The sequence below is a fragment of the Thunnus thynnus genome, chromosome 19, assembly GCF_963924715.1.
Source record: "Thunnus thynnus chromosome 19, fThuThy2.1, whole genome shotgun sequence".
NCBI classification, from domain to species: Eukaryota; Metazoa; Chordata; class Actinopteri; order Scombriformes; family Scombridae; genus Thunnus; species Thunnus thynnus.
In genome coordinates, this window is record NC_089535.1 from 20,246,055 (window position 1) to 20,273,728 (window position 27,674).

Here is a 27,674-nt window from a genome sequence, read left to right on the forward strand (position 1 = left end):
ATATATATATATATTTTGTGTACAGGCAGTCAAATGAGTATGTGTCATGTGAAAGGTGTCACTTTTGGTGACAAACCCACAGAAAATTATCACCTGACTGTGCAGTTTCCATCAGCTCTATACGAGGTGTTTTAGCGTCCCTCAGCACGTTGTTTTGGTTTTATGGCCGGAAACTTCACAGTTTTGGATCCCTCTACCTGCTCTGATCATAGTCATTTCCAGATGCAGCAGCCAGGAAAACAGCTCTAATAAACTCACTGTAGATGCTAACTGCACAGCACCAAATAGCAGTGGAGCATTTAGCAGCTAAGAAACAAGATACTTCCCTCAGGAGTTGGTGGAAACCAAACCGGAGCTAAAAGAGAGTGCATACTGAACTTACATTCATCAGCTGAAATGAATGCTAATGTTGCTTCTTGTCTGGTATATGAACAACAAACTGTTTCCTAACAAGACTGTCACTTTATAAGGTGATAATATGTCAGTATTGTGGTTACAGCTTTTTGAGCTGCCCTGAAATAGCTAAATTTCCTCTAATTCGTAATCCTTTATTGTGAATCGTCTGAAGATATAGCTGGCTTTAACTTTATATTAGGTGTAATGTTTGATGTGGTACTATGTACAGTGGTGAGCTAGAATTTATTTTATCTTCAATTTTTCTGGTTTTTTTTTTAGGTTAATCTTGTTTGCCAAGATGCTAATATATTGCACACATGTGATTTTCATTCTTTTTTCCATGTATTCAGTTGGACAAAACCCTACAACTCACTTTTTGCTCTAGGCTTATGTGCAGTCCACCATCAAGGTAATAAAATAAAAACTGCACTGTTTCACCCTGGGACCTGCCCATATTTATCTATATTGCTAGATCTTTAATGTGGGCACATGCAGGTTGTGGACCATGATCTGTTTGGCTCTTAGTATCCTATAGTTTATGAAACCAGGTTCAGCTCTGCAGCTGTCTGAATTTACAGCCAGCAACAGTGGAGGACTTAAGTTTGGCATCTCTTAAGAGTCTCTGTTTGACCTGGACTTACACCAATCTCGTCATTATGTTGGCCTGCTCACACTGTCATTACAAGTCATTCTTCCTTACTTAGAAGTTATTCTACTTTTTCATTACATTCTTTTCTATTCTATTTTCTTTTATGCCAACTTTTCACCTCCTATACTGTCATTTCCGCTTCCTCCTCACCTTCTAAAACGCTGCCACCTTCCCTCCCCCTTTAACCCCTCCATTCTGGCGTCAGTTACACTGGTTGGTCGCCGTTGGAGACAACAGCATCATTGTTCCTCTGCATCGCCACGCCGCCGCGATGACCTCACTGCACAGCCAGTCCAGCCCCGCCTCTCCCCCATCCCAGCCCAGAGGTAATGGCCTCCAGATGTGGAACCAGAGGCAGGAAAACACACACACACACACACACACACTCAAAGAAATATAACAACATGCAAAGAGAGTTTGTAGGAGGTAGAGGGAATGAGCAAATATTCACAAAGAAAGTAAGTTAGAAGAAGTTGAATAAGCATGTGTATGCATGTGCATGAGTGTGTTTATGTGTGTGAGCTGTTAATGCTGCCATCCCTCTTGCCTGAGTTTAGTACTCTTTTCCCAAAATAACTGCAACACACAGATAGAGCCACACATCTGGACAGACTGGCCTCTGCTGCAGACTAAGTTAGTGTATGTGTGTGAGAGGGACAGAGAGAGAGAGAGGGAGAGAGAGAGAGAGCAACCCAATCAGATATATTTCTGGCTATGGGACTGCCAGACCTTAATCTCATTCATAATTTATACATCGCGGAGGGAGGTCTAGCTGTGTGTGAGACTATCCGTCTGTCTGTCTACACACACACAGTTTAACTAAACTCTGTTAAAAAGTATAAACAAATCTGAAATACTTTTTTTTTTCCCTCCTCACTTTCATCAACCTTTTCCCCTCATTTTTGAATGGCCAATTCCCTGAGCGCTGCACTGCTTGGCACGGCTGACCATGTTTATTTTTCCATTACAAAATTGGTCTTAAATTTAACGTGCAAGCATTTATAAAAGGCAAGTTGTCAGGGATGAAAAAAGTTTGGAGGTCACTGGCTTTCAGAAGCAAATTAGATAAACCAGTTAGAATTGAATAGAAATACTCACTAACCAGTTAGCTTTCTGTGTGAATGGAGACTTAGGTAGCATAAGTGTTAGCCTGCATAAAAAGGAAACCCGTCTTGACTGTTAAAAAAGTTGACCCTTGGATTGCCTCCTGACAGTACATCTCACATTGACTTATGACTGTGCAGCACAACAATCTGTAAACACAATATACTTAACATCAACTTACCTTGAAGTTAATATAGCTAAGTTCAAAGAAATATCTTGATCTGTAGCTAGATGCTCCTCTATGTTCACCAGCTAGTAATGACTTGTTTGTTGATGAGTCAAATGAATCACCTGTGTGATCATTCCCAATAAAACCCAAACTGAGTTGAGGCTGATATTGTTTTTGATGTTTTTGCCTGTCTGCATTTACGTTCAAATATTTTATATATTTTATGTTTTATCATTTAAGCACTAAATTGCATTGGAATGAAATTATGATCTGCAAATAAACATGAAATTGAACATACTCTCAAGGTCCTACAGAAAATACGCAGGAGACCTAGTGGGCTTTGATTAAAGGCTGAAGTAACGAGTAACTTAATTCAGTTAATCTCTTGATTATTTTTTCTATTGACCAATCAATTAATAAAGCTGTAAAATATTCAAAAATAGTGAAACATGGTCATTGCATCTTCCAAGAGTGCAAAGGGACATCTTCAAATTGCTTGTTTTGTTAAAAAAAAAAAAAGCTCACATGCAACACCAACAAATGTTTCATGTATTTGGTTGATAAATGAATAATCAATTAACAATAACAGGAATATAAATAAATTTGATGTTCTTGCCGGATTGCTACCCTGTTAGCATCTTGTTTGTGTAATAAATAGCAACAGAGAATGGGCCATCTGCCACTGTGGCTCTACACGACCACAAATACTACCTCAGCTTTCTGCTGAATCAGCGGATAACCCAGAGAGAGAGTACAGTATACAGATGGAAAGGCAGACAGATGGATGGAAAGATAGGATGTGACTGACTGACTGAATCGTGACAGCACTGTCTCATTTGACCAATTATAATATTAACTATTAATGCACCAGCAAGGCATGTCTGCTTCATGCCTCACTGCACCTTCTCTGCCTGTTCCATGGGTGCGGCTCTGACAGGGGACGCAAAAATCACTCCTCAAACTGTCCGCTTACAGCTGATTAAAACTCTCAGCTCGTAGGTGAGCTGCAATATATCACTCAGAGCAGCCAACCACTCAGCATCCCCTGATCTGCAACGTCTACTGGGTTTTTAAGACTTTTTATTTGGAAGCGAAGACGCACAGGCTGTGTTATCGCCATAATAATTACATACTGTACACTCATACTGCACAAGGACACAAGCAAACTGCACATTATGCAGCAAACAAGCTTTATAATCTATAATATAAATAGCCTGTATGAGCGTCATTATAACGGGATACATGCCATGCACCAAATCTGCAATAAGATTGTATGGTTGCACAAGCCTGTGAAAAAGACAGATTTTTAGCAGGACACACTGTAAAAAAAAAGAAAAAAAAAAGCCATTGAATTTCTGATTTTTTTGTTGTTGTTGTTTAGCAGCCTTATGAATTCATCCACCAACAATGGCTTCAATAGAAAACAATACAGTACACCCACAAAGCTCTGAATGCTACAGAACATCTCCCACTCTCCTGTTCTTATCACCTTCACTACTTCTCTTCTCACCAATTTATTTAGCCCACATGTGAATGGAGCAATCAGGTGCATCAAAAATGATCACTACTTTAAGATTTTCCATTTTTAATCATCTCAAAGAAATTCCGTATTAACCGGTGAACTCAGCTTGTTTGATGGTTTCTACAACTTTCAGACAGCACTGGTAGCCTAATACTGCTGTTTCAGTTTGGCTAACGTTAAAGCAGTGTTTAGGTTAGTGGCTTTGTCCTGCTTGTTATTAGAATTGGGGCAGATTTAACAAAAATGAGTTTCTCAAATTCATCATTAGTCCTCACCATTAGGCCTTTTCTCTTGAAAAGTTTGACAAATTGTTTGAGAATACTTTTCAAAAAGCATAAATCTCACCTTTGTTAAGTATTATTCATTTGGTTTTTCACATAGTTCGACACACTTCTGCTGTTGAACGTGGTAAATTTTGGGACTACAAGTTTTTCTATGACTGTTAACATTTTTCATTGTCTAGTCCATCCAGGATTTTGCAGTTTTTTTGTGATTATTGCACCCAAGAATGCTTGATTTTGCAGCAGCTTTTCTCAAAAATTAAGATGCAATTTGTGATGTTTTATGTGCTCTTATTGCAGTAAAATTGCATGAATGTGATTTTAAAAAAACTAACAATGAAGAGTCATATGTAATCACTTCCTTCGATAAAAAGCATGCTGCATATCACAGAAACCACTATATTACAGTGCTAATGTTTAATGTATTTTCTGAACATGAGAATCATGGACTCAAAGTTATATAAAAGAGAAAATACTGTAATTGAATCCATTTATAAGCCTTTATTAAATAAACTCCAACCTCAACATCAGCACCAAATAAAATCAGTCAATAATTCTGTTAAAATAAATCCACTAACATAAAAATATAGTTTCTGTTCCAAAGTGCCCATTTTTATAGGGTGGCTGTGGCTCAGGAGGTAGAGCGGGGCATCCACCAATCAGAGGGTTGGTGGTTTGATCCTCTAGTCTGCATGTTGAAGAGTCCTTGGGCAAGATACTGAACCCCAAATCGTGTGTGAGTGTGTGTGAATGGGGGGGGGGGGGTGAGCATTGGAAACATTGTAAGGCCCTATATCGTTCCCAATGAGCAGGTTGGCACCTTACATGGCAGCCTCTGCCATCAGTGTGTGAATGCATGAATGTTGGCATGTGTTGTAAAGCATTTTGAGTGGTTGATAGACTAGAAAAGCACTGTATAAATACAGTCCATTTAGCATTTGTATTTGAGGTAGATTATGTCCATCTTTGTTCAACATGTATTCTTCTGACTAATTGAATGCAAACCTCATTTGGGAATATTGGGAATTGTTTGCATGGTCTACGGTGGTAATTTTTGTTGGCAGGAGGGATTTGACATATCCTCGTGAATGTATCCCTGAATCCTTGCTGAATGCACACTGCAATGACAAATATTACCACGGCACAAAATGCGACAATTCATCCAAATCACAAGTGGTCTGTTGATTTGGCCATTTCATTCAAAAAAAGGTGTGGTAATTTAGCAAAATCACAAGCTCTTACAAATATTGTGGAGATTTCCTGAATGTGCGTTACTTACTGTGATTGCAAAATCGCAATTTCCTGGAGAAACTGAATGTCATTTCGCGCTCTGTGATGGTGACCTATGATTGTGTCCATACAGTATTTCTTGGTCATTAGACAATTATTTCCAGTCCATTTCTATGCTGAAGATATAATTTCCAGTCTTAATGTGTATTTCCATGTAACACGAGTCAGCAGAAAATTGTAGGCTAAACTGAATTTACTGGAAATTATAATGGTAGAGCGGGCGGGAAAAACTCGCTAGCCCAGCAACATTGAGGCTACAAACAACCCATGATGCAACTCTCTCTTAAAGCAACAGGCTCACTCAAACATAATTTTCAGAAAGAAAGTGGTATGTTTGGGCTGGTACGGCTATAAAATTTCATTACAACATGGCTCTTGGTATGTGCTGAACATGACAGATTGATTGTAAAATATAGGATTATTGTTTGCCTTTTCATGTATATAACAATGGAAACACTATTTGCCTGCAAATGCAGCAGAAGGGTCAGACTGATCTGACAAGTCTGCTGACAAGGTGCATTTCTAGTACTTAAGGGAAAAAAAAACATCAAAGACTTGACAGCATCTGAGCTGAGCAACATTTTTCTATCCAAAAAGCAATCTTAACACTCCTTAACACACTGTCAGTGTCTATTTGTCTTGCTGTGATTTTATGACTATAGCAGTCATGGATATAATGCAGGTTTACAGTCTTTTTTAGGTTGATTTTCATACTGTGCTGATGAAATTACCAGAAACCAAGGGGCTTTTCATTTTGTTATCTTTCTATCTTTGCATGGGCATTTTTTTTCTCATGTATGTATTAACAAACATAGACACACAGACACACAAATCACACACACAGCAAGAAGGGGTCTGCAGCATGGCGGACTATGCTGACACACACACTGAGACTGGACCAAGCCTGCAGCATCCACACTGACTATGCTAAAACATGCCACATTACACACACACACAGACACACACAGATACACAACCACACATACTGTACTGGCCCATGATGTTAGGAGACAGGAACAGGGACAGAGAGATACAGGAAGATGAGGAAGAAGGAGTACAGGACTGATTTTGTAAAATTACAAGTAGAAGACACAGAAGAGAGACAGTAACAGAAAGCAGAAAATAGGGCAAGAGAGTAAAGCCATGAAGGGTTGATGTGTGGTGAGGTGAGAGGTTTGCAGAAGGCGATGGTGAGTGAAGAAAAGCAAGACAGAGAGAGAGGAGAGGAGAGGAGAGGAAAGGAGAGGAGAGGAGAGGAGAGGGAGGAGTGTACATGGTGTACCGCGTGTCTCCTCTCCAGTCATGACTGAGCAGCAGCCTCACCATGACGGAGCTCCCGTTCCCATGACAACCCCTGTCAGATGGAGGGGAGAGCGATGGAGGGATATGGGCAAAGAGAGGAGAGATGGAGAGAGAGATAGACAAAAAAATAAAGACAATCTACTCACATCGCCGTTGCGGTGCCGTTCCTCTGCAAAGGTGTGTCTGACATGGCTGCAACACGCGTCTCCTCTGCTCTCCTCTCCTTCCCTTCCTCCTCCTCGTCCTTCTCTCCTTCTCCTGTCCTCCCGTGTCCTTTTGACAAGAGTTGTGTCCTCCTCTTCTTCTCTCTCTCTCTTCCTTCTCTCCTCCTCCGGCCCCCCCTCCTCCTCCTCCTCCTTATCTTCTCCTCCTCTTCCTCCTTCTTTCCTCCTGTCTTTTCGGTGTGTGTTTGTCACACCAGAATGTGTCAGAGCAGCTGCTGCCGCCGCCGCTCCTGCATCGCCCGGCTCTGCCAGCAGGAGGGGATGGGTGTTAGTATGTTTGCGTGTGTGTATGTGTGTATGTGTGTGTGTGTATGAGAGAGAGAGAGAGAGAGAGAGAGAGAGAGAGAGAGAGAGAGAGAGGGGTCACCTGTATTTGTGCGTATAAATGTATTGGTGATGATGTCAATGAGAAAGAGAGAAATGAGGGATTTAAAGATGCTGTAACTAGGAGCGAGTGATAGATAGGAGATGAGAGAGAGAAGGAGGGTGAGCTAGGTGAGATGAGAGAGCGGGATAGAGAAGACAGGATGGCAGCAGATAGATAGTGAGAAATAGAGCCTTAGGGGAGTTACATTATAGTGAAAGGAGTGGCCAATCTGCCTCACTCAGGCTGCTACCCTGAGAGCAACCTTTCCCCTTGGAGACTGAGTAGGGATTCATTTAAAGGGGCAGATAGGATACTCAAAAATCTCTCAATTGCCTCTCAAAAGAGTTTACAGAAAATAGACGGATGGTTGGATGGGTGGATAAGACTGAATGATACTTGAGCGGGATTTGTCAACTACAAAAGAAGCCTGACACTCAGCACGTTGACAACTTGAGGCAACAAAAGCCAAATAAAACTCCTTACAATCCTGATGTGATGACTGATTTTCAAACTTGTGGAGCGCCAGAAGAAGAATTAGAGCACGTCACCACGGACACACGTTATCTCACAGTGGGCTGCGGAGGATTCAAATCCACAACAGTCGGGAGCTGTCATGTTAATATCAAGCATGCCTGATTTTCACAGCTGGAGTCCATTCAAATCTGAACATAATCTTTGAAGAGTGTTTAGAACCCCCCCCTCCTCAAGTGCGAAACAACTGATGATTACATTTAAGTTTAGCAGATTCCTTGTAGATTTTTGTCATCTTAGACACGATCACAATCAGATCTGTTCAGTACAGTCACAAAAATTCTTTAATATGACAGGTCTGCAGTCCGTTAAGAAAGATAATGTGTGCTGAATGTCCATGACAACTCAGAATGGACTTTTTGAACAACCAACAACAACCAATTTTGAAAATTGGTGACCATTAGCTAAATGTAATGCATGTAGGCTTTTAACCATCAACAGTAGTATGTTTGTGGCTGATGTCTGAGGTGGACAATGACAGACGTCAGAATGCTTGTCATTAAATGTGAGATAACAAATCTTTTCAAAGTTGAGTAAGATTTTAAGTCTTTTTTCTTGTTCACTATGTAACAGAGCTACAGATGATAATTATCAAAAGTTGAAGCAAAACTGCCAAAAATATTTAACATATAGAGGTGAGCAGTCTGTAAAATCATGACAGAACGAGGCAAACACAGACAAACTCCACAGACAAAGAGGAACATCAGTTGCAGGTTGAATCTAAGCAACGCTAATATTATAGATATACTTGTATACTGTACAGTGGAGAGTGGGTTGATCAGCATGACACCTCATTTTTCTTCTGAAAACGTAACCATGCTAGACAAGACAAGTTGCTGCTCAGTCAGTACAGTTTAGTCTATGACACTTGTAGCAGATATTCTGTCAAACAAGAAGCTTAGCAGCCTTTTAATTGGGTCTTTAACCTGCTGGATGAGTACTTAGCAGTGACTTTCTACATTCTCCTATTTCTCCCTCCCATCTTATCTTTCGTGCTACTATTAGTCTACTGTCTATTTTACTGACATTACTTTGTTTCTTCCTTCTATGTTACTCTGGATGGCTTCTTTCCTTTATTTCTGCTTTCTTCAATATTTATTTACTTTCTTCTTTCTTTCCCTCTCTACACATTAGAGCATGTTTCTCCTTCTCTCTCTCATCTCCATCTATTTGTAGTCTACTTACAGACTACAGTGGATGAACTCTAATGTGAAAACCCTGAGAATGAATCTCAAATCTAAACTGTATAAAGAGATGCCAGACAACACGTCAGCATACTTTTAGCTTAGTCTGTGCTGGGCAACTGCAACCTGGTCACTAAATACATAGCAGAGGTGCAACAGTAAGTGTGTTCATACATTCATTTTTATTCAAGCAAATAAATTCAAGCAGTTAGATTGAAAATAATAGGTTTTCCATGGTATAAGAAATAAGGTAAACCTAGTTTGTAAGAAAGGAAGGATTTATTAATGTGAATGCCCCATATTGCCAGCAAATATAGTTGACTTCATATCATGTCCAGGCTCAAAGGACAATGTGAAAGTCACATCACTTAAAGTGCCAAGATGTTTCACATTCCTGACACATTTAGATACAGCTTCTTCTGAGTGTATCTGCCTTCTCCCTGCTCCCTCTTCTCTCTCTTTCCCTTCCTGGCAATTCCTGTTGACTCCATGGTTATCATATTGCATGGTATGCCAGTTATTTCAAGGCTGCTCTTCAGGTTTAGGTAGTGACCTTAAATGGGCATCACACATGCAGCCTCTGCCCTCCGCTCTCTCTTTCTCTCTCTCTCTCTCGACCCAGCAGGTTGTGTGTAATAAGAGTTGTTAGTGAATTACGTGTGTCATCCATCAGTCATACTTTTGAGTGTGTGCAACCTGTTATATAATATGTTTTTAAATTCATATTACAATAACTAATCATGTGCAGCTGAACTCATCATGCATCATCGTTGCAGATCAGTGAGCTGAAATTAATTCTTGATCACACGTAGAGCACTGTGCACTACGATGATGCCATCCACGTAACTGATTATTCAAGGTTAAAACTTTATCTTCTTCTACTTTTGAACTTTCAAAACAACTAAATAACTTGTTATATCTACAAATAGATTAAAATTGACTAATATTAGAAGTGAAGTAACTTAATAATAATCATCAGACCTGGAGTCAGTATTGTATCTTAGTGGATCACATGAAAAGTATGTCATACCTTAGAAAATGTGTGTAATCCAGTGTGATGAGAGTGATAGTGACAGTGATAGTGATAGTGGTTAATGTCCTTTTAAAAGTATGGACAATACTGCCATCTTTTGGATTTATAAAGCCATTTGTCTGACTGGTGTCTCCTAGTGGTAGTATCAAATAGATACAGGATAAACAGCAAGAACCCTGCTGTATGCCTATAGGGTCATTGATATTAAATGATTAAAAATATCAAGTGTGATTCTTCAAGATCCCTCCACACATGTTTTAAGATATATAAATATATTCTGCTTGGAAGAACAGTTTGTGTCTGATATGGTTTTTCCACAAAAAAGTCCACAAAAAAAAAACTGTCTTCATTTCAGACTCTGCTGGGATTCTCTGATGTTTTACATGTGAAATAATGCAGGTCATATTTTACTGGTGAATACATTGTCTGCAGAAGCAGTGCATTATAAATAAATAAATAAATAAATACAGAATAATACAGTGACTGTCACCATAGTTGCACAGTCAGAGGACACCCAGTAGAGGGCACTGTCTGTCAGAGTTTAAAGGTGGCAGTAACATTTTCCAGTGATACCTTTAGTACTTTTTAAGGCTTTTAGAAGATCACTGCAACTTTCAGCCACAACCTACAGTATCTTAAGATTGGATTTTTTCTTATTCTCTCTAAACTTTTAATTTATACCCTCACTCATCCTATAACTATGTATGTGGCTAAAGTGATACAGTATAGGACAGGGTATGATAGTGGAGTGAACTGAGAGTGAAGAAGGAAAGGAATAGGACACAATCCAGTGTTTTTCAGTTAATTAAATCTTTTTGCAACCTAAGAAATCAACCTGAATTATAGAATATTTAAGTGACTGAAAACTGTATAAACTCTTTTAAAACATTTTAATGAGAAATATACACTCGAAAGGATTTGATCTCCCTGCAATGATTCTCACGACTCTTCAGTTTTGGCTTGACAACAGATGACACACAGTGATTAGTCAACTATTCATTCCATATCTTGCAAGGTTCTGCATCATATGTGAAGCTCCTTTATCCTTGTTTCATTAGTGTCAGCAGACATACACATTTTCAAGCTGCCTGTCTCTTTACAGCTATACTGTCAGGTCTGTTTCCTGCACATTCAGATAGACTGGCAGATAGACACACTGACAGGCACACGCGTTTAGATAAAACAGACGGCGGGTGATGCTTTCTGCTGCAGTAGGTTTCGGTTGTTGATCCAGAAAGTCTGTCAGTTTAGATAAGCCGGCGATACCACAGGAACCACAACTGGGATTTACTCTGACCCACTTCAGAAGTTCTTCCACACAGTTTTACTACAATTCTGACACCTTACATCAGTGAGTAGGGGACAAAAACAGCTTTAAATAAGTCAAAAAGGTGTTGATTAATTTTCATTTTTCAAATTTTTCACACCGCTACACTGCAGTTTTTAGATGATATCAATTATTCAGGACATTCAGTTCAAAAATGTAGAAATCTCACCTTGCCTGATATTACTGTCCTTTATGACTGCTGCTCAGCCTTTCTATCAAAGTCAGTATGGTGCAGTAAATGTTACTTTTTGTTCCTTTGAAGGTGCAGTTAAACAGACCATTACTTCTATGTAATTTATATGGTTCTAAATGTGTGTACAGTGTGAAAAGAAAGTAGTGTAACATATAACAGATTCATTAGCAGCTTTGGGGGGGGGTTTGTATATTCAGCATAGCCATCTGCTGGAGCCAGATTTGACTGTCACTGTGCAAGTCAGATTATACTAATTGTAAGTCTACTACTGTAACAAATTCACACGTACTCTTATGAAGTTTTAGCACTAACTACCTTCACAATAATGTATAACCAATGTTAAAGTTGCACAAAATGTAACATAACACCTTACAAATGCAAAACTGTGAATTAAAAAAAAAAGACACTACTACTGATGCCAGTGAGGGATTTTGTCCTGAACAACACCATTTAGCACAACACATACTCAACTTTGATACAGCCAACAAGGAGTACAGCTCCTGACCCACTTCAGTTGAGCAAATACAGTACATATATTTGCTTCAACAGTGGTGATAAACAATTCATTAACATCCTGGGCAGGATTAGGGGGAAGATGAAGGATGACGACATCCTTCTTGTCAGTGTCGAGTCATTAAAACAAATGAAAAATTAAACAGAGTTCCATTCTCTCATCTGCAGTGCAGCTGGAGCTACAGACGCAGCTAAATCTTACTGCTATTCTAATCTCTGCTTTTTAAGCCTAGTCTCTCATCAAACATGTAAAATAAATGGACAGTGACAAACAGCACTGGATTAAATTACAGCGTGTGACAGGAAGGTGGCAGAAGGTTGTCAGAGTTTATAGTATAGTTGTTCGACTTACTGTCAGATTTTCATAAGCTAAGCAAAATGCTCATGTTTCCAGTTTGATGCATTTCAGACGCTATCCAAATCATTTTGAAAAGGGTTAATTAAGCTGCAATTTTGACACAAAAATGAACTCTATCATCTTCTATCTCTATCAAACTGAAAGTCACAGAAACTAGTTGAGTGAAAACTGAGTTGTATGTATCGATTCTACACATCTGTAACTAAGAAGTCCACCTTCTTTGGCAGTTGTCCAAACACTCATCAGATGCAATTTAGGACATGCAGAGTATAACAAAAAATGTAGTGATTATGTACTCCAACATAAAACCTACATTATGGAGAGTTTTGGTAAGAGAAATGAGCAATAACTGCAATTAAGTCAGGACACTTAACTCAAGGTTTGAACCATCTATCGCAGTGATATGTGTTTTAGTTTGGCAGTGTGGCTCCGCTAATGTGATGTTCTGGAGCAAATATGAGCAAGCTTGACACAGACTGTGTCCCTGAGCTCACAACCCCCCCCCCTAGCAGAGCCTGAGATACACAACATTTACAGGCTCCATTTTTTATACATATTATGGGATTTGTTTTGTATGTTAAAGATAATGGTAAAGACTTACATATTTGTCTTTAGTTTTTATTTGACCCTTTATTCAAACTGAAATACTTCTATTTAGAAAAAAGTGAAGCTGAAGGTTCTGTGTCATATCCCTTCTTTGTGAAAAATATCAGATACAAATGACTTATGCCTTCAAATGCCACAACCTTGCTTGTTTGTTACAGTCAATAGGTATTTGCTTAAGAATAGCTTACTTATTGATAATCTGTACACTAAGTGTTTGACATCATGTTTGGGTGATATCATAACTGGGCTGTCATTGGTCTCACAGTGTAAAATCATAACAGCTGTTTAAAAAAAAAATCATAAAATGTCTCTAAAATGATCCAACAAAATCTGTCTCTAAATAAGTTTGAGACCAGGAGTATGCCACACAGTTACAGAATAAGGCTTTATTGTATATCTACAACGTCTAGTTTAAATGATTGCTCTCATGGTTCAAGAGTTTAAAGAGGTGGCGAGTTAAATCATCATTTAAACCATCCTCCATAGTTCACTGCTTCAGCTTCCAGCTCAACTAATTCTTGCTGATGTTTTTCAGGCTCAAGGCTCCCGGTGAATACTGAACTTGTGAGCTCTGGACTGGCTATGCGAGGCCGAGGTGTCCAGCTGCGTTCAACATTTTCCCATCTATTAGCAGTGTGAATAAAACATCAGAAAGGGCAGTGTAAATTTTTCATTGCAGACCACTGACTGGCCGGCCAGCTTCAGTAGACGCACACAAAGACCACGCTAATTGCTCAGTTTAGGAATGTGTATATGTGTGTGAGAGAGATATTATAGAGCTTTCTGCCAAGGGAGGAACAGTTGGGAAAACCCTGTTAACTGGGAAATCCCAAGCACTGGTTTGGAGGAGGAGGGGGAGGCGTGTGGGGATAATTTTATGGAGAACCCTGTGCTCAAAGGGTGGAGGGGTGCTGCTGTGAGTGCATACAGTGTGTAGCAGTGTGTGTCAATGCATTGTGTGTATGTGCCGTGAGGAGTAAATGTTTGTTTTGTGTGTTTAATGTATTTGTAATTGTGATTTCTGCAGGTCTGTTTGGGTAAATATGTGTGTCCTGGTATGTGTGCGCGCGTGTGTGTGTATGTTCATGTGTGTGCGCAGCTGTGGCGCGCAAAAGAAGGCCAGGGCCCCCGGGACAAACGTGGCCGCTTACCCACTCGGTTGCCATGGTGACGAGGAGATGGGAAAGGCTCTGTCGGAATTGCCATTAAAATGGAGAGCAGCACACCACTGCATGCCTGCACACACACATGGACACAATGCATCCACATGAAGACAAAGCACGCATATAATGTCACACACACAATCATTAGCATGCACACACTCACAGTGTTATATGGTTCCTCTGCATCAGTAGCGTTGTTGTGGTGTTTATCAATTGAGAGATGTGATTGGTTTGTTAAAATGTGCACCCCAGCCACAACTACAACATCAATAACACAATTAATGGCTTGTAATTCCCCCTGGGAATGTGTGTGTGTGTGTGTTTAATAATAAGATGATAGTAAAATAGTGCTGTGAAAGTGAAAATACCTGGACCCAGCAGGATACTTAAAGAGAGAAAAAGCTTGTGAATGCAATCTTTTATGTGTGTGTGTGTGTGTGTGTTATTTCACATATCTTTGTGGTGTCCTTGAAAATGAGCACTTTTTTGGAAAGTGATGATATTTTGGACAGTTCTCACTTTGAGCAGTTTGAGGGTTAAGACTTGGTTTTACAGTAGGGTTTAGGATTTTGGTTTAGGTTAAAGGGGGCATGTTATGCTTTTTGTGATTTTCTGTTATCTATATACTGTTATGATGTCACATGTCTATGTTAAACATGGTCAAAGGTCTGAAATATGAGGTGAGGGTATGTAAAAATGCTCCCTGAAAGTCAAAATCCAAGATTCAGCCTGGCCTGAATGCTTCGCTTGCGATGTTAACTCTACCTCCTCCTCGCGATGATGTCAGATTGTTCCCGCATGCCCACAAACGGCCGTCTGTTTGGTAGCCTTTGTTGCCAAAGTTGTAGGTTGTTCCATGAGCTGTTTATATTGTCCAGTCACTATTTCAGATGAGAATAGGGCTAGAACATGTACAGATGTATTTGAAAAGTTTCATTCTGAGTAAAGAATGAGGAAAAGGAGTGAAATCCTACTACAACTGTTTGTTTACATAGCCTTCCTGGCCAATCAGAACAGAGTGGGCTCATCAGGAGGGGGGTGAGACAGAGGCTGAACTGATGGGCTGCGTAAAGGACTTGTATAAGATAAATAAGGAGTTTTTTTGAACTGTAAATCATGCAAAGATATTCCAGGTGGTTAGGCATATAGATGTGATGGTTAAGGTTAGTGTTACAGATTAGGAAATTGATCGTGTCAACAAGGGTCCTCACAAGTACAGAAGTACAAACATGTGTCCTATGGAGGCTGGTATTGTCTCACCTGAAAGCTTTGCTATGCCCCGCCAGACCCATAAACACTCTCCCCTCCCCTACATACACACTAACTCACACACATAGAACTGAATGTTACAGGCATAAAGCCAGTGACTTTGTCTTCCTGCTCTAAAGGTTCACCAGACTGACACACTCAGTGGATCAGCGGCTCAATCAACCCTGTGACACTGTCTGTAAAAGTCCAAAGGTCAGCCAAGCATCCCACCTCCTCCAACACCCTGACTGTTGTCTCAAGTGACATTCCTCACAGCCTTCAAGAGTAACTAAAATCCCATACTCAAATCTGAGTGAAGCATAATTTTGCAACCAAAGGGTCCTTGGTTTCAGACAGAGGTAGACAAAAGCTGGCTAGCAGGCTGAAATGAATACTGTCACTAGCAGAATTTATTGATTAAGCTGATATTAGCTTCATGAGTTGGTTGAAAACGTTGTCTCAGGTGAACTCTTATGTTTCCTGTTGACTCGTTTTAAAATAGGGACCCTGTAAAAGAGGCTTAAATGTGGACTTGATGGCTATATGACTTCATGGCATGTTATTGTGCTAAAAAAACTGAAAGACCTAAAAACTGCATGTCAGGCAAAAATTCTGCCTCCTCATTGGATGATCTAGAGGATGTGGAAATAAAGGAACATGTGTTTTTGTATTGCAGTGTAGAACTAGTTAACTCAAGTATTATGTAAAAAAGTATGATCTGACTCTTTCATTCAACCAAAGCCATGTTTAGCTGCTTAACTTACATTCTTGTACAAGCAAGACAGACGTTAGATTTATTATTGTTTGTATTTCACTTTTAAAGTTACAAGGGAAAAGGCTCACATTGGATGTTCTTAGTTTTTTTATTCTTTATTTGTTAATGTACCTGTATCTCACAAAATAACGTAACACAAAATGCTCCTCGGGTTTGGAAGTACCACTCAGTTACTGCTGCAGGTAGGTTAGTTAGCCAGATAGACATGCTAATGTTTGCAGCTAACATTAGAGCGGACAAATATATTGTTTAATCCATTCCTTACACTTTTGCTCTTTGTAGTTTTGTAGTTAGTTTTCATGGGAATAACTTCAAAACTTGACAGACCTGCCGTGTACTAAGAGGAGGGATTTAGCAAATCATCAATACTGCTCCTTTGCAATGTGACAAGCCAACTGAGGTGGGTATAACCAAGTGGAAAAAGTCATTTCTCACTTCATCAACTCATCGATTAGAACTCTTAAATATCCTGAAGTTTGAATCAATTTCTGGGAATGGCACCATTGTCATTGTATTCACTGGTGCCCTGCTCCACTTTATGTTTATCTGCTGTACACCAATCCCATAGGAGCAGCACTGGACTGTGCTGTTGGCACTTTGACATTCAGAACTGCAGATAACAGGGCACCTTGGGACCCGGAGTGAATTTTTGCTATACAAATCAATTATAAGAATGAATAGAATAATTGGGCTGCAATGTTTGAAATCTTCATCCAGTGTTTAATCCTGCTGCACATTCAAGGAACTGCAGGCTGAAAACAGTGAGCTAACACGTACTTGGCATTATTTGTCTGTTTATAGCCTCAGCAAGGGTGTTCAGTCCACACACCCGTTGTAAAGAAAGGTTAAACTAAATGTTGTTAGAAACCTAAGGGTAAATGCTTGATTCCCGCCTGACTTTCATGTTTGCTCTTTATGAAAATGTATTCTAGGGAAGTGATTTGCAAGACGGGGGATAGCTGCAGCCTTGATGTATGTGATGATTATTTGTTTGACACAAAGGGAATTTGTGTGGGAGATTGCTACAAATGCATATGTATGAGTATATATAAGTCTGTTCCTCTCTCTGTCTTTGTGGGTGCTCTTCAGATGGCTGACCAGACTTGTGTCTTACACCTAATAGATTCACGTTGTTGCCAAAGGCTACAGCTGCAGAAATACAGTTTCGTAATACTGCTTCTTTGCTGCCTGCATAATCCTTTTTTTTTTTTTCAGTCTCCGGATCCCCCTGCCTTCATATCTAGTTTTTTTCATCTGCTCTCCTTTCTTCTCAGATTTACACTCCTTAATTTAGGCTGCACCTCCCACTCTTTCCCGCGTGTTGTCATTAATTCTCACAGACAAAGAAATTCTCTGTGTACCGTCTCCCATTACTTCCAAAGTCTTTTCAGTATGATTATTTATATTTCAGTCTAAATGGGATTTTATGAAAATGGTCTTATTTGTGTTTATTTAATGTCAGAAGGGTTTGATGTCATACAGTGGTTTCTATAGTATACTGACTTTCATGTCTCACCCTAAGCTCATTCAATCAGATTTCTTCAAAACTGTGCTACTCTGCATCATCAGGGTGACAACACTAGGAATTTTTTATGCCTAATAACTTTTTCATCATTGACAAGCCTCTTACATCACAGCCATTGCATGCTGTTAATGTGTTTCCACATGTTCATACATGTGCTCATCCATGTAACATTATTTTATGCAGAGTTTTAAAATCTTGTAATTGGATCTTGTAATTGTTTTGTCACAAAATAAACATAACATTATCATTTAGCAATGTGTTTCTGGCTTGTTGTGACTTGTTCATCTACTGTACTTAAATTCCTTAATTCCTTTCTGTCTCCTCTGTTGGACAGAAAGTAATCATTGGACTATTACCTGTAAAGTGAGGTTTATAATCATTTCTAAAACCAATTACAAGTATAGGAAGTTGTCTTTGGTTGCTTTGAGGAAAATGGTGGCAAACAACAAGGCCTTGGAGGAGACTATAATTATAATCCAGTGCACCATCCTTCTGTTGTACGACTCATCTTCAAAGGATTACAAAAACAAAGAGATTTCAGAAAGCTTGGCTGAACAAAAGTTTGGCTGCAGGTTTGACAGTTTTGGTTTTTTTTTTTAAATTGCATTGAGGCTTGATATTTAAAAAAAAGTATTTTCATGTTTTAAAATGGACCAGTTTCACACTGTGTGAGCAACAATCACTAAAATGAAGCATAATGATGTCACAGTGCAACATGCACACTGCCAGAAGTTGACAGACTAATCCTAATTTATGAATCAGACTGTGAACATGTTAAAGTCCGTTCGTAAAGTTCTGTTAGAAAATAATTGCTGAAAACATGTGAAAAGACTGTTAACTATGTAGTACTGAACTGTGGAGTTAGAGTGTTAAACTATTTTTCACCATTTCTGGGTTCAGGTTTTTTTGGGCGGGCATGAAATGGTGGCTCGACCTCTCCCCCACTATATAAACTCTAGAGTGCACATACTCATAGTTACTATTTTTCACCAGGTAGTTAGCCACAATTAAGCTGCTTTTGAGCAGAGAAGTGAGTGATGTTAAGTGCACCGAATTCCATTAAAAAAAACAACAATTTAATATACCGATGATTGGTGATGGTTTGCTTGTTAACTAGTCATTTAAGCTTGACATTTTTACTGAAACAAGTCCACCTTTAGCTACAAAATATGTATAAAATTAAACAGTGGCTCCTAACATTATTTTATTTTTAAAATATCATCCATACTGCTTGCCTTACACCTACAAACAAACATTTTAAATTGTGTATTTTTATATGGGACTTTGGTATGAGCATTATTAACTCAGAGGCTGTTCAGTTGGGCCGTGCTTTCAGCACTTTCGGCAGTTATGAGCCCAGCATCTCAGGGCAGAATACTGCTTACGCCTGGGACACACTGGACGCGTGAACCTCAGCAGTGCGTGTGCGTCGCTGAACTGCTGCGTCTCTCACGGTTGTAGCTAATTTTATATATTTGGCGATTTTTTTAATCATTGAAATTTGGCTGGTTGATTAATTACACATTTTTCTGCAGTGTGACAAGCTCATGAGCTTGACTGCTGGTGAAGTGATTTATAGTTCAGGATACTCACAACAGTAAAATTAGTTTCTACATTGTTCCGGAGTGGTTGCTGTTGTTGCCATGGCCACATGGAAAGCCGCTGAAAAAGTTCCAAGCTTAACAAATTCAACCATTGTCAGATGGCAGTTAATGTGCTAAGAGGCATCCTCGCCGCTGTCACTGTCGTCTGCCTTCGTGACACGACTGGAGGCGGCAGCGATATCTGCTCACAGTCTGAAGTCATGATTTCATCATAAAGGAGTCTGTTCAGTTAGCTACGGATGCAATGACTGTCAGACTTAATGATTCTACAATCAAAACGAATACATTTTTATCATATGCCATGCAAATTCAGAATCATGTTTCATTTAATATCTGTAAAACTTTGTTTAAGCAGTTGTTCAAGTTGTTCACTGGGTTTTGAGAGAGGGTGAGTCACGACATCGCCTAAATACCCTCCAGTTTGTTGATTGGTCCTGAATATATCTTTTCACTCAATTCCTGGATGGATAGCACTTCTTAGCGAGGCTAAATGTTGTTCAATAAGCCTGGACAATGATTGTATTTTGCTGATTTACCGTACCGGATGGAGTGACTGTAATTCGGTGGCATCAACAGAACAGCGATGTCACTGCAAGCCATGCATATTATGTTACACTGCTCTCATATTCTGGTAATGAAATTACTTCAGAGTTGACATTTATAATGTCAGCAACATTGCCTGAACTAAATAAAACAAATAATTGCTACGATTAAACATTATGTTCACATCAGTTCACTGTGTTTATGATGACAAGGTTTTATTGGCAAGACAACAGTGACCTTTGCAGGGTGGATCAACATCAGAACTAATGGAAATATAAGCTGAGGAGACATTCTGTTATATTTTATTGTATTCTATTTCATTTCACTCTATTCTGTGACACATGAATCTTGCAGCATGGAATATATTTATGCACAGACGGGTGGCTGTTAGATTTGCATCACATTTGTACTTGTGCTGTGTTCACTGACCTGTGAGACTCTGTGAGGGGAAGAGAGGTGACAAAACATGAGGGAGGAAGGGATGAAAAGGTTGTAGATGTTAAAAGAGGGCTGAGAGGAGGAAACAAAAGATTGTATGTTGTATTATTTATCTCCTGAAGATGCAAGTCTACATTATTTATCCTCATGGGCAGCACATTTCTGCTTTGGCTGGCAATAAATTACACCTCTTGGTGTGGAGGATAGCTTTTTGGTTTTTTTTCTTCTTTAAATCACATTTCAGATCCTCTGTTTGGGACTCATGCCCATTGCGTACATTTACATGGCAGATGTATTCACATTTTTAGATTTCTCTGTTAGACACTTCAGTGCCCTGAGCAAACTCCATTACTAATGTGTTTGCTTCTCTGTGTCCCCTGTGTGTGTTTGTGTGTGTGTGTGTGTGTTTGTTTGTTTGTGTGTGCGTTTGTGTGCGTGAGTGAGTTGAGTCACGGTGCCTTCATAAGCTTTCAGTGCTCTGAGTCTCTAATGGAGATGAATGCTGCCTCCTCCACCTTACAACACTGATTTAATCACACAAATAGGCAGCCAACTCACCTTTGTGTGTGTGTGTGTGCCACGTGTATGTGTGTATACCGTTCGCGTACTGTGTGTGTTTGTGTAATCCTCTGTCACTGTTTAGGTCCCACAGTACAGAATTTCAGAGAGAGCACCCCAAGGCCTGTGTATGAAATTGTACTAAAGTGTGTGACAGTGTGTGTGTATTTATGCATGTTTGTGTGTGTGTATAATAAGACAATGTCCCCACAAGGTTGGACAACCTGAGAGAAATCTGAATTTGGAGGACATCCTGCCTCTTGTCACATTTTTAAAGAGTTATTTTGGGTCAGACTGCTGGTTTACAGATGAGATTAGAATTATGTTTAAACTGCCTGAGGTTTGGTTAAGCATAAAATGTGAGTTTATCAAGAGGTAAATTTGAATTTCAGGTTAGTGAAGAGTGAGGATCAAGAAATCAATTATTTGGGCTATGATACAAATCCTATAATGTCTTTTTACCGATTTGAAAATGAATTCAATCGGGAAAAAACCTCAAAAAGTTTTTGTATTTTGTGTGTGTCAATTAGTGTCTATACAACTCAAAGTGTACGGCTCAACTGACATTGCCATGACAACTATTTAAAACCATCCTTGGTGACATCATAACCCTATTCATGCTTCCTAGGCTTCTCAGAGAACATCTGTTCCCTTTCAGTTCAAACCGTTTGCCTCAAGAGGTGACATCTGATCATCTTCACTGCTCACAGACCTGGAATCAGACCTGTGGTTTATATCTGCAATAGGAAAGCAGGGTTGAGTGGTCTGTTTTCAGTGGGCAGCTGTTATCTTTTACCTTGACTTTGCTTTGTAACCCCAGTTACTTGCTTGTAAAGGGCATAGAAAGTAGATATATTTTTTAAGACTGAGTACATCTTTAGTGGTCTGATGAGGTAAGCCCAATCTGAGCTTCATGTTACTGGTATTTTAAAATCGTTAGCCTTTAATTTGCAGCAGTCTCATTTTGATAAATATGAAAACTGGGCCACTCTATTTTGCCATGCTGTACACTTATTGTACAGAATTTGTATAATACCCGAGAATGAATGAGACTGGGCTCCTGTTTCTATTTCTTTTCTGCATAAATTATTAATTTTTTCCCAAATCTGTAATTAAATGTGTTTAGTAAATATGTCACCAGGCTAAAATTAGCATTACTGTTGGTGGAAGCATGCTAATGTGCTACTTTCTTTTGTTTTGAAGGAAAGTCGGAGCTCCTGTTTCACTTTGAACACTGAGCATCTTCCACAAGGACTGTGGTGAAGGAAAACTATAATCTAGGCTGCATATTCTTCTGAATTGGATCCTCCCATACTTTGGATGTAGCTCAGGTGCAGCAACCAACGGACAGTTCTGACAGAAATGTCAGATTTAATAGCGTTCTGCCTCCATACTCGCATTCTGTGGGAACCGTTTGAAAAGTTGGATATACACTAACACGGCTCTGAAGCCAAACTTTTCATTTGATTTTATTTGTTTCTTGTGCTGCAAGAAAGAGGATAGCCTCTTTACTGCAACACTCTGGAGGACTTCGTTCTTGTGCGATATCTCTGGGGAAATCCCACTTCACTATCTTCAAATGAGAAAGAGAGAGGGAGAGATGGAGAACGAGACACTGAGAATTGACAAGAAACTGATAAATAGGGATGATTCTCCACCGGTTGTGTTCATAATCAAACAGATAAACTGAGAGGGAAGCAGGACAGGAAAATATCACAGAATGGGTGTGATGATTTATGGCTGATGCAGATGAAAAGCTCCCACTCCCTCCGCAGCGCTGGGCTTTTGTCTTGTCTGACTAATCCTCCCCTGCACCTCCTTCTCTCTCTTCCTTAAGCCCACGTCCTCCATGAACGTCCCCAGTCTGTGCTTTTTCCCATCATTCCACTCACTCGTCTCCCCTCTTGATCTGCCCTATATTCCTGCCCTTCGCTCCCCCTTTAACCCCTCCTCTCTGATTTTCCCCACTCATTTGAACATCTCTCTCTCCCCTATCGCCCCCTCTCGCACATCGGCCCTGCCCTCTGCACCCTTTCACAACCCAGCTGTGACCCACCCCCTCCTCTCCCTGTGATCCTGTTAAAGCTTTATGTCAGCATTAGTGTCTGTTCACACAGCGGCATGCCACATATTAAACCAGACAACCGCTGTATGAGTGGGAGTCAGAGAAAGAGGCAGACGGAGTCTAGGTCAGCACCAGCATCTATCCTGCTTGGCCAATCGGGGGGAGGAGGATGAGGGCTTAATCTGCACCTGATGGGTCCACGGGAACCCTCAAAGTAAAGCCAGCTGTCTTTTATTTCAAATGAGTCCATTTTGAGGTTTGAGCCCAAACCACAGACATTACCATGCTGCTATAAAAGCCTCCAGTCAAGAAACATTTCTTCATGGACCTCATTTATGGACACTCACGGGGGCATAGACACGTTGACACAAAAAAAAGGTACTTGCCTTACTCCCAAATTTGCCACAAAGTTGGAAGAATGCAGTAGCATTAAGATTCCCCTTAAAGGAATATTTTGTGAAATACACTTATTCACTTTCTTGCAGAGAGTTAGATAAGAGGAGGACTATTTCTTGGCTGGGAGCTGCGACTTTCTGGAGTCTCGTAACTGTGGAGACTCTAAGAAGTCACTGCTCATGGCCAAGATACGGTCTGGCACATAGACCCCCATAAATCAGCAATTCGTCATTTTTACACTTCGGTTTATGTACAGATTAAACAAACAAAATGTTAATTAGTGGGCTTTGGTGCTGGTATTTTGCAACCTTGGGACAGGGCCAGTCTAGATGTTTCCCCTTGTTTCCAGTCTTTATGCTAAGCTAACCATCTCCAGGCTCCAGCTTGATATTTAGATATGATATGAGAGTGGTATCAGTCTTTTCATCTAACTCTCAGCAAGAAAACAAAAACCCTGGAACTTCATTTAGACCCTGGTTCCTCCAGTGGAAATACTTAAAAGGTTCTTAGTCCCTGGAGAAAGTGCCTGCGGTGGAAACATGGCTTATTTCTTTACCTGAAACAAAAGGGGACTAATCATGAAAACCAGCCACAGACCAGAAGTATGTTGTGGTGTGCACTGTCTACATATTTATTTCTTCCCTCACATTTACCTCCCTCTACTGTTATCACTGCCCCTCTGTTCATCTTTCCTCCTCTTCTTCTCCATTCTCACTATGGTCATCCTTCCCTTTTCCTCTTCCTCTCCAGTCATTTATGTACATACGTCCCTAATCTTGTTCTCCATCAGCTCTCTGTTCCTCCTTCTCTAACCCCATCCCCTCCACTTGTTTTCGTTCTTCATTCCTTGTTCTTAATCCTCCCCCTCTTCTTCCCTATCCTCTCTTATCCAGCCCTTCTCGTCATCCCTCCCTCTCACCTTCTCTCTCCATTCTTCCCATTCTTTTTCTTCCCATCGTCATTGTCACCTCTCCATCCTCCCCCCGACTTTTCTTTACCCTTTTTATTCCCCCCTTCTCCTCATTACTTATTTGTGTCCCATTTTCTCCTCTCTTGTTCTCTCTCCCCATTTCTAATTTCTTGTTCTCATTCCTCCTTGATCGTCTTCCAATCCTTTTTCATCCTCTTTCTCTTTTTTTTACTCTTTGTTTACTTTGTTTTCCTTTTTTGGACGCTTCTTGTAGTCTTCCCTAGCATTTCACCATCACCTCTTGTTTTCCTTCTGCTTTTCTTTATCCACTCTGTCCATTTTAATCCTGTCTTCTCCTCCTGTCGTATCACTTACATCTTTCCCTGTCCACTTGTCTATCACCCTTCATTATCTCCTCTATCTCTACTATACATTGCTCCTCGCTCCTTCATCTCCAAGGGTTTGTTAATCTTTTCTGACCTCCCTTCCCGAACTCTCCCCTCTCCTTTACATGTTTCCTTTTTTCCCTGCTCGTCCCTGCGTTGAATATGCTTTTCTCTTCAAGGAGCTGAGCATTCCCACCCTGGCATCAGTTTGTTGGTTGCCACGACAACCTCCCGAGCCAAGTTATTTATAGCAGCAGATCAGCATGACTCCTCCACAATACAAGCTGTGTGTGGACGCGTTTTTTTTTTTTGTTGTTGTTGTGCCTGTGTTTGTGAACTTTCCTTTCAGAGAAACAGTTAGGCCTAATGAAAATCTCAGCTGAGCAATATGCATAAAAATCTGTATTGAAGAGACAGACATTTCCCTCAGGAGTTGGCCGAGACCAAAGATGGAGCTAAAAGGACAGTGCATATTGGAGTTACATTTGTCAGGTGGACAAAAACACAACTCCAATAGATTCTTATGTTGTTCTGTGTGCTAACATGTCTCCCATATCAGCTTTGTAAGAAAATAATGTGTCAACATGTTTAAATTTGGGACTATTTATTCATACATCACTCTGCACCATAGCTACACTGTCATTTTTATTCTGCAGTTTTATCGCTACTTTTCTATTTTATCGTATTTCTATCATCTATTTTATTTAACTCTTTCAAATCATATTTAAACTGTGTCTTATTATTATGTCTTGTATTTCTTTTACAGCCTATCTTAATGGCTTTTATGTTTTATGTTAAGCATTTTGAATTGCCTTGTTGTTGAAAGATGCTATAAAAGCTATACAAGTGGCCAGAATATCTTTTAATGCAGGCTCAAGTTAATCTGGCTAAGATTACACTGAATGTGTCAGTTAAAGTTTAGCTCAAGGTTATTGTGATCTTGGTTTTACTTACTTCAATGTTAAGACTTGACATGTTTGAGATCATTTAGTCCACAATTATAAATATAGTGTGACAAAAACATTGCGTTAAAATAATTACAAATTATATTTATATCAAGGAAATATTCTCTAAACAGGTCAACATGTCACAGGGAGAGCAAGGTGCAAAAATGTTTCAGTTTTGACCTTTTAAGGTCCACACTTAAAATCGGTGTCCATTTTGTATGCATAGTCATACATACATAGCTTTGCAAGGGCGTAACTTTGGGTTGAACACTGGGGGAGTTGAGATCTCCACCCATGTAGAGGGTCTAGGGACATGCCCCCCTCAGGAGATTTTTCTTGCAAATGGGCTGTTAAATGGCTGTTTCACGTTAATTTTTAAGGGGAAGAGACATACCAAAACAACATGGTGGTGATGTCTGACTAATCAAATCCTTCTCTATCCCTCTTGTCTGGTCCCTGACATGTGGCTCAGTTCCCTGCTACAGATATGACAAGAAATAACTATCAATTAATTAACTGCAAATGCATTTCTAACTTTAGACCATATATAATTAATAAATTTAAAAAAAACATGTTTTGGTAACTTTCTTGACTGTTTGGATCTGTGTATTCATAATTATGTCCTTGCCAGAGCATTTATGTTCTCACCTGCTCATCTGAAACTCCCCTGCCTGCTGGACCGCTGCCTTCACCCTGTCTCTCACTGTGAGGAAACCACACATTCCAGAAAAAAAAAGTCAGACACTTATACAGACAACTCTTACATGTGTTTTAGCCTGCTCAACAGTGTTTGCTTGCCACAGCATTTTAACTCTTTCACCTCATTACCTGGTCACCTGTGCCTCTTTTCCCTCTCTGGTCACCCTGCCTGATCTGCTGCTACATTCACCTTCTTGGGTCTGATGAAATATGAGCTACAACTTAGAAATAAAAACGAATCACTCCTTATATTAGCAAGATAATTGCAACTACCTAGTGGCTCCAGTAAAAGTAGTCTGATTATATTATGGCTAACATTAGCCTAGCTAGCTTACAGTTCAGCTAACACAATGACACAGCAGAAAATAAGACTTTCATTCAATTATTTGACTGGATAGGCCATAGCAATAGCATACCTCCTGTTGGGAGATTTTTCTCTTTCTGAATTGTTGGTTGGTGTTTTGTCACTCCTCTTCTTATTCTATAAGCAGGCTACTGCTTGCTGGCAGCTACTGCTCCTGCTTGAGAAGACCATGGATATATTATAAGGGCTGGATAAAAATGGCGCCCATTCAGTCCTATAGGAATTGCTCGTCTCTCGTTCTCTGTATACATCCATGGCGCATACGCCAAAAAAAGTTTCTAGCTACGGGTTTGCTTCCGCGTTGTGCGGCCCACTGAATATGCGCAGTAGTGTTTCCCCCGCTGGCCCCGCCCACGAGCTCCCGCTCGGCCCATAGACTTTACATTGTGATGACGTCACGGATTTTTAAATCGCTTTTCTCGGCTCGAGGAAAGTTTTACAAACATAAAACCTCCATGGATCAAAAGTTCATAATAGAAAGAGTCATAACTGACGTTGTTTGCAGTTCGAGGTTTCCTGTCGACAGTTTTACAGGCGTCTCTTTTACAATGGTGGTCTATGGGGAAAATCCTTTTTGGGCCGCAGGTGGATTTTTCGCTGCAATACCGCGAGTGGCCAATGGGAAGAATTGGCTTCAAGGCTGAGCGGCGGCGCCCTATCCAGCTCATATTAGACATCATGGATGTATTATCCATGTTATACAGACGCGGGAGGTCTCACTAAAAAAAAGGAGGAGGGTTGAAAAAATGTTGTTTCTTTACTAGCTAATTTTACATTGCCTAGAGAAAACCATATAATGGATAATATTTTTCATTCATAATTGATATGATATTTGGGGGGGGGGGGGGGTAGTATTAAAGGCTGGTTTTGATTATTGGGGGGATTACAACCCCCACCCCCCACCCCTTAATTTACACCTATGCAGCTTTGGCCTCCTACTGGAGTTTCCTGTCTTCCTCTAAAAATTAAAAAGATGACAGTGATGTAAATGATAGATTTTGATG

The 27,674-nt window shown here is 39.9% G+C and overlaps 1 long non-coding RNA gene and 1 pseudogene across 2 annotated transcripts; both read right to left on the bottom strand.

Moving 5' to 3' along the window:
- The window catches only part of LOC137171253 (PALM2-AKAP2 fusion protein-like), an 80,094-nt pseudogene extending 73,058 nt beyond the window's left edge, over positions 1-7,036 (bottom strand).
- Positions 7,037-7,098: 62 nt separating this feature from the next.
- LOC137171257 (uncharacterized) lies at positions 7,099-27,346 on the bottom strand. 2 transcript variants are annotated; one of them, XR_010924737.1, is made up of 4 exons: positions 26,723-27,346; positions 26,436-26,506; positions 26,256-26,310; positions 7,099-7,182 (listed from the first exon to the last, which is right to left on the bottom strand). It is a non-coding gene; the product is annotated as an uncharacterized lncRNA (long non-coding RNA). The 2 variants fall into 2 exon arrangements; XR_010924736.1 differs by having other exon boundaries at positions 26,436-26,527; positions 26,723-27,345.
- Between the last annotated feature and the right edge of the window lie 328 nt (positions 27,347-27,674).